The sequence below is a fragment of the Zonotrichia albicollis genome, chromosome 13 (assembly GCF_047830755.1).
Source record: "Zonotrichia albicollis isolate bZonAlb1 chromosome 13, bZonAlb1.hap1, whole genome shotgun sequence".
Classification (NCBI taxonomy): domain Eukaryota; kingdom Metazoa; phylum Chordata; class Aves; order Passeriformes; family Passerellidae; genus Zonotrichia; species Zonotrichia albicollis.
In genome coordinates, this window is record NC_133831.1 from 22557418 (window position 1) to 22564263 (window position 6846).

A 6846-nucleotide genomic window follows, 5' to 3' on the forward strand; every position below is an offset into this window, starting at 1 on the left:
CTGCTTTCGACTTGGATTTAAACTCAGAAGTTGTAAGGAATTTGGGAAGGAGAAGGGACATTTCAGAAGGAGAAGGAGGAGTTGTTGTTACAGTCCTGGCAAAATCTTTTGTTCTAGCTGATAAAAGAAGTTAGTTTAAATTAAAAAAAATTTAAAATGTGGGGTTTTTTTCCTTCACTATTATATTAATTGGTGGTATATGGTGTGTTATTTCTTGGTATTATTAGCTCTGTGTAAGTTGTTTTCTGAGTGAAGCTAACTTTCTGGATGGGTTGGTTTGTATTTGAGGTAGGATTAATTTCAATAGGTTTCTTTCATAGACTTCTCATAGGTATTACTGGGATTTTGGTATTGTTTACTGTATGTATAAACATACAGATTTGGTAGGGCCAGTTGGGCTGCTGGAGTTTTGGGTGTGAATTTATTAGATGGCTTTTGTAAAATACAGAATAATTATGTAAGTTAACAGCAAATGACTCAATTTATCCAGCTATGCTACCTAACCACAAAGTTTTATGTCTTACCAGTTTTCTGTTCTTCTGCTCCAAGTAGCTGTTGCAAAAAAGAAAGCACTGTTATTTTTGTGAAGAGTTTTCTTCTATAACAAGCCCTTTACTCCCCTTGAATCTGAGTCAGAGAGGCCAAACAGCTGCAGCTGTTCTGAGGGCTTTTACACCTGGGAGGATTTGCCCCCTCCCTTTTCGTGGGTGCCATGGGAACGAGAGGCGGGCACCATCGGGGGTATATTAACCCCAGCCTTGGCTGAGGGGCGTCATTCCCTCTCTGGGATGTGCTGGGGTAGGAGTTCTCCTCTCATTTCAGTGAAAAGGCTCTTTCAGCTCATCTCAGCTTGTTTCCAGCAGGTGTTTCTGGGCATCTAAAGCAGCAGAGGCTTGGAAGAGACTGTGAAGAAAACAGCATGGAATACAGGGAGTATGTAGGTTCACAATTTTGGCTTTTGTGTTTAGGGGTGTTAAAGCACCTTTGTAATTTCTGGTTTTGTTCTTGTTTTGTTTTTTATGGTTTTTAGGAGGAGCACGCCTTTCAGAGATTCCAGGTTGTGTCAAGCACAACTCTTTTTGCAGCAGATTCATCGTGTCTCAGGAGGGATCTGCCCAGTCTCAAGGATGGTGTTTGAGATTGAGGCTTCAGGTGAGTTGAGGATTGTGAGTGGGAGAGGGAGGGTGAGCAGGTATCCAGTTAGGAGTTCTTGGGAGGGGGTTTGCAGGCAGCAGGGTGAGAAAGGGTGTTTATTTGTTTATTTGAGGGCCCCCCCCCCCCCAAGGCTTCTAGCAGAGGCATTCCCATGTCTTAGAGCACACAGAGTCATCCACTGCACTCACAGGAATGCCATTTAACTTTGCCTTTCTCTAACCCAGGTGCCAGCCCTAATAAAGGCCACAGCCTTGGAATCAGGATGAAGCTGGAGCCTGAGGGAGCCAGGCACACTCAGGAGAGGGCAAGTAGCTGACTGGCTGGGATTTGGCCCACATAACTCTGGACTCATTCTTTGCTTTTGGTTTTCTTTATTGTAGCTGACCGAGAGGCTCACAGGCCATCACGAGGCTCTCTGAAGCAGACTCATTTCAGGTGCAACGTGAATGCACATAACCCATCGTACAAAAGATAAGTTGGGAGCCACGGCCTGGAGATGGGGGCGTAGCAGATTGGTAGTTCTTGGGACAGATTTAAAAATTAGCGGAGGGAAAAGCAAACTTGTCCAAGGGCCTCTTAGGACAGCTAAAGGGAGAGGCTCTACTTTTGATGGCAGCTTTCAGGCGGGCAGTGCAGAACAGCTCTGGTTTGTGTCGTGCTTTCCGGTGTGCCGTGTTCCCTAGTGTGTCTTTGGGGTCCCTTTTGCCTTCTTCCCTCGAGGCCCTCACCACAAGCATGATGTGTGGTGTTTGATGTCCCCCTGTTTGTCACGTTCTGTCTCACGGGTGTCTGCACACATATGGGTGCCGGAGCTGTCCTGCCCTGCCGCATGGCCAGCTGCAGTGGGACAAGTCCTGGGGCCTTGCAGTTTGTGGGGTGTCACTGGACTCTAGATGATATTTCTAGATAGACACAAGATGTTTGGAGCTGTGAAGTCATCCTGCAGCCCTTTTACTTTTGTCGTAACTTTCAGATGAAGAGGACAAAATCCATGGCAAAATCCATCCATCCACCCATGCCGGGTGAGGAGGTTCCCCAGAGCAGGTCAGTCACTGTTTGTCTCTGCAGGGGGAGTTTAAAGTGAGACTGTTACAGCGCTGTTCTTCTTTTTAGGAAGTAAAGCTGGATATCAGCAGGCAAGGTGAGCAGTGAGTAGCTTACAGAGGCAGTTGTTATTGCTCAAGTCTCTCTGCTGCAACTCTGAGCATCTGTTCCTATTTCTGCACCAGGCGTTCTTAGGACAATGGTGAGCAGCAGAATGGTTGGGTTTTGGCCAGCGTGCTGCTGAGGTCATGCATTGATATTTGGTTTTCTTTAATATAGCTGGCTAAGAAACACCAGGAGATTGTTGAACAGCAGTGCCAGCAGGACCTTCCCAGATGTAGAGGCCACCATCTTTTGTACATGACATGGGCCTGCATCCTGAGATGTCTGAGAGATAAGTAGAGGGCTATGACCCACAGAGGGGATGAAGGCAGGGTGCTGGTTTGGGAATTACTGGGAGGGGTTTTTGAGTCCAGTTTGGCGGTGGGGGGGTGTCCATGAAGTGGCCCCTTAGGCCCCATGAAAGCCAAGTCTCACCTTTGATCACAGTGCTGAGGTGTTCAGGGCAGAGCAGTCCCGGTGTGTCTGGTGTCACTTGTCTGCTGTGCATTATGTGTTGTTTGTGTATCTCCTGTCTTTTACCTTAGCACATTGAGGGGTCTGTCAGAAACCTTGGCATCATTGTTAGCATCTGTGATCTTTGCATTCCTTGGCCTGGCACCCAGGCCAGAGATGTGATTCTGATAGCTGTCTGAGCTCCCCAGTCAAAAGTTCTCTCTTTGGAAGCATCCAGTCAGATGTCTTGTCAGGTCTTGTTCTGAGCTGTACGGACAGCTATGCCTCACCTGGATCCATTATGGTGGATTAGGAGCTCTACTAGTATGAGGTTAGCTAGAGGATTCTGACTGTAGGATTCCTGGGCATTCATCTTTGCTGTTCTTGGAATGAATCATCCAGTTTAGCATCTTCTTCCTCCAGGTTCTCTGAGCCTCATTAGCTCACCATCAGTCTCACCTTGGTCATCACCTTTTGACTTCTCTCTGTCCTTGTAGCCATTTTCCTTGCCTAGAGGTTTCAGTCTGTGTTGTGTCCCCATTGTCCGTCCTGTCCTGTGTCACGGGTGTCAGCACACATTTGTGCCGGGGCTGCTCTGCCCTGCCGCATAGCCTGGTGCGACAGGAGAGGGCCCAGGGACTTGGAATGTGTAATGTGGGGTGTAGTTGGACTCCAGATGGGATTTGTAGATGGACACAGGACATCTGGAGCTCTTCAGTTGTCCTGCAACAGTGTGACTCTTGTCCTAACGTTTTTTTCAGATTCAGATGAATTAAATCTGGGCCAGAGGGCCCCATCCCGTGTGAGGGGATTCCCCCGAGCAGGTGAGGCCCCATTTGTCTGTGGAGCAGAAGTGTACATGGTGACTCTGTTAGAGCTCACTTCTTTGTCTTTCTTTTTAGGAAGTGAATCTGGATAGCAGCAGTCAAGGTGAGCCGTGGAGAGAAGTGGTTGTTATTGCTCAGCTCTCAAGAACAGCAATTATTTCAGCAGCTTGATCATGTCACAAGAGGGATCTGCCCACTGTCAGGGATGGTGTTTGAGATTGAGGCTTCAGGTGAGTTGAGGATTGTGAGTGGGAGAGGGAGGGTGAGCAGGTATCCAGTTAGGAGTTCTTGGGAGGGGGTTTGCAGGCAGCAGGGTGAGAAAGGGTGTTTATTTGTTTATTTGAGGGCCCCCCGCACAAGGCTTCTAGCAGAGGCATTCCCATGTCTTAGAGCACACAGAGTCATCCACTGCACTCACAGGAATGCCATTTAACTTTGCCTTTCTCTAACCCAGGTGCCAGCCCTAATAAAGGCCACAGCCTTGGAATCAGGATGAAGCTGGAGCCTGAGGGAGCCAGGCACACTCAGGAGAGGGCAAGTAGGAATGCTGTGCCCCAAGCAGGGGTGCTTTGGTTTCTGCTGAGCAGGGCTTGCCCTACTCAAGGACTTTGCAGTGTCCCTTGGTACACCAGTGCAATGGTTTCTGCTGGGAAGGAAAGGATGAGCGTTGTAGACAGAGGCAACTAATGCACCTTAAACACCTTTGCTGTGTCTCTGTCTTTGTTTGAGAGGTGACCATCCACACCCTGGAAGGGGATGAGATTATTTCAATTTTATTTCTACTACAGGTTTTTTTGTTCCATTAATGTATTTAAAACCACTTTTTTTATCGTGCCCTGCCGTACTGTCTGTTGCTGTCTCAACAATGGATGTATCTGTGAGAGGACATCACTCTCCTGGGCAGTGAGTGCTAGAGGACAAAGCCCTTAGCTTAGCATTGTTGGGACCAAACAAGGGAAGGAGTCATGGGTTTTCTTATTTTACTTCTTCCCCCATTTGTCATCCAGACTTCAAAATGAAGACCTGTAAATGCCTAGCTCCGTCTTGTGTTTAATGTGTTTTTATTTGTATTTATGTAACCGCAAAAAGCAGTGAAAGAAGAAATGTGACTGGATCTCACTATTACTGTGTGAGGGCTTATTTTAAAGGCTGGTGTATTTATGTTCTCTTTTTCCACTCCAAGCTTGACTTTTCCCCTCATTTTTCCAGGTCTGCTGCATTGGGTGTCCCAAGGAGGGCTGGGTTCCTCAGCAGGGGTCTTAGGAGTTGGTGCTGATTCTACTTTTTCTGAGGGTGTATCAAAGTGTGCTAGCAGAATGATAGCTTTCTGCACTGGAAAGCTTTCCCTCAATGCCATCAGTGCACGGACGTGTTTGAATTGTGGAACCAGACGGACTAAGGAAAGCCAAGGCCCGTAGCGGATTTCTGTTTGCTCTGTCTGTGAGAAGCGGGCTGTGTGCTGCACAGGGAGAGGCGCTGTTGGAGTGGCATCGGCGCCAGGTGTGAGTGTGAGGATGATGAGGGGCTCGGAGCAGCCCAGGTGTGAGTGTGAGGATGATGAGGGGCTCGGAGCAGCCCAGGTGTGAGTGTGAGGATGATGAGGGGCTCGGAGCAGCCCAGGTGTGAGTGTGAGGATGATGAGGGGCTCGGAGCAGCCCAGGTGTGAGTGTGAGGATGATGGGGCTCGGAGCAGCCCAGGTGTGAGTGTGAGGATGATGAGGGGCTCGGAGCAGCCCAGGTGTGAGTGTGAGGATGATGAGGGGGTGGCTCTTGCCAGGGCGGTTTTAACGGGGGGAGAGTTTGCCTCTGTACATTTTTGCATGGAGCTGCTGAGTGGAGGGGTTTGTGCCGAGGGACGAATCTTTGTGCCGGGGAGCAGCAGCCGAACAGGTGAGCCCGTGTGCGTTTGGAGCGGGGAATTTTGTCCTTCCCCTTTGCAATTTCATCTTGCCAGTCCCTCCCCGCTTCCCCAGGAGCAGAAATGGAGCTTATGAGGACAAAAGGAATTCAATTTGAGGGAAACAAGTTCTCTTCCATTACTGGCTGTGTTTGAACTGGTAGGGGAGTCACCCTTTACCGGTGGTTTTAAGGGTATTGCTTGAAGGAAAACCAGAGTTTTCCAGGCTGTTAGGGGAATCCTGTGATCTATTTTAAGGGGAAAAGTATTGTTGTGGTGTTATGGAATTGATTTGAGAGTAGCCCCCCAATTTTTCATCACCCTAGGGTTGAAATGGAGGGGGCAGCCGTGGTGTCCCTCCTTTTCAAGGCTTTGAATGGAGGTGGAAATGGCCCTTTGCCATCAGTCGAAGGCTTTCATTTGAGGAGCGCCCCTTCTTTTGTGCTCTCGTAGGGGACGAACGTGAAGGGGCGAGGACACTTCTTTGCCCTTGTTGAAGGGAGGCGAGCCCCGCCTGCGGCGTCAGTTTCGGGGTTCGGTTGCGGGAAGCTGCAGCTGTGGCAGCGTTTGCAGGGCTGCAAGGGGGCCGTGCCGCTGCATCGGAGGGCGCTTGTGGTGGCCGCGGCCCGGGCCGGAACGTTGCCGCTCGGGAGCGGCGCTGGCACGGCCCGGGCAGCTGCCGGGGCGCACGGGGGATTTGGCGCGGCCGGGCCGGCCAAGGGCGGCGGTGGCGGAGCCGCGCCGGTGCGAGCCGAGGGAGCCGCGCCGGGCCGGCCAAGGGCGGCAGAGGCGGCGCGGGCGCTGCTGCGGCGGCCCGGGCGGTGCCGGCCGCTCCGGCCGCTCCGGGCGCGGGGCTCGGGCGCCGCCGCCACCCCCGGGCCCGGTGCCGGCCCCGCCGGGCAGGGGCAGCGGGCGCGGCTCTCCGGGCCGGCGCCGGCCCCGCGTGCCGGAGGAGCCGCCGGAGGAGCCGGTCTCCTGGCGGGAGCCGCGCTCCGTCCGGGGCCGGCAGCGAGCGCGGGCTTCGGCTGCTCGCGGTGCTGGGGCGGGGCCGCGGTTCGGAGGCGCTTTTTCGGCATTGATTGCATCGCTGTGTTCGGTTTGCAGCGGGGGTACGCTAAGGGCTACGGTGTTCTTCCTGAGTGCTGCGGTTCTCGGTGCCGGTGGGGATGATAAAGGTTCGTTTCGGATTGGGTTTCGGAGTCGGATATGGTTTTTTTGCCGGGGTATTATGTTTAGAAAGGCGCGCAATGGTTTTTACGGGTCGTAGCGCGAAGCAGCGGTTCGGATTTTAATTCTGTTGAGGTGGCTTTTATTGGCGTGAGCGGGTAGTGTTTGTTTCGGTGGGCTTTTGAGGTAGCGTCGTGTCGT

The 6846-nt window shown here is 51.7% G+C and overlaps 1 long non-coding RNA gene across 2 annotated transcripts; it reads left to right on the plus strand.

The window, feature by feature from the left end:
- LOC141730820 (uncharacterized) lies at window positions 1-6300 on the plus strand. 2 transcript variants are annotated; one of them, XR_012582537.1, is made up of 8 exons: window positions 1-933; window positions 1031-1152; window positions 1380-1459; window positions 1536-2401; window positions 2479-3578; window positions 3657-3811; window positions 4036-5201; window positions 5280-6300. It is a non-coding gene; the product is annotated as an uncharacterized LOC141730820 (long non-coding RNA). The 2 variants fall into 2 exon arrangements; XR_012582538.1 differs by lacking the exon at window positions 5280-6300 and having other exon boundaries at window positions 3657-3684; window positions 4036-4617.
- The last annotated feature ends 546 nt before the right edge of the window (window positions 6301-6846 follow it).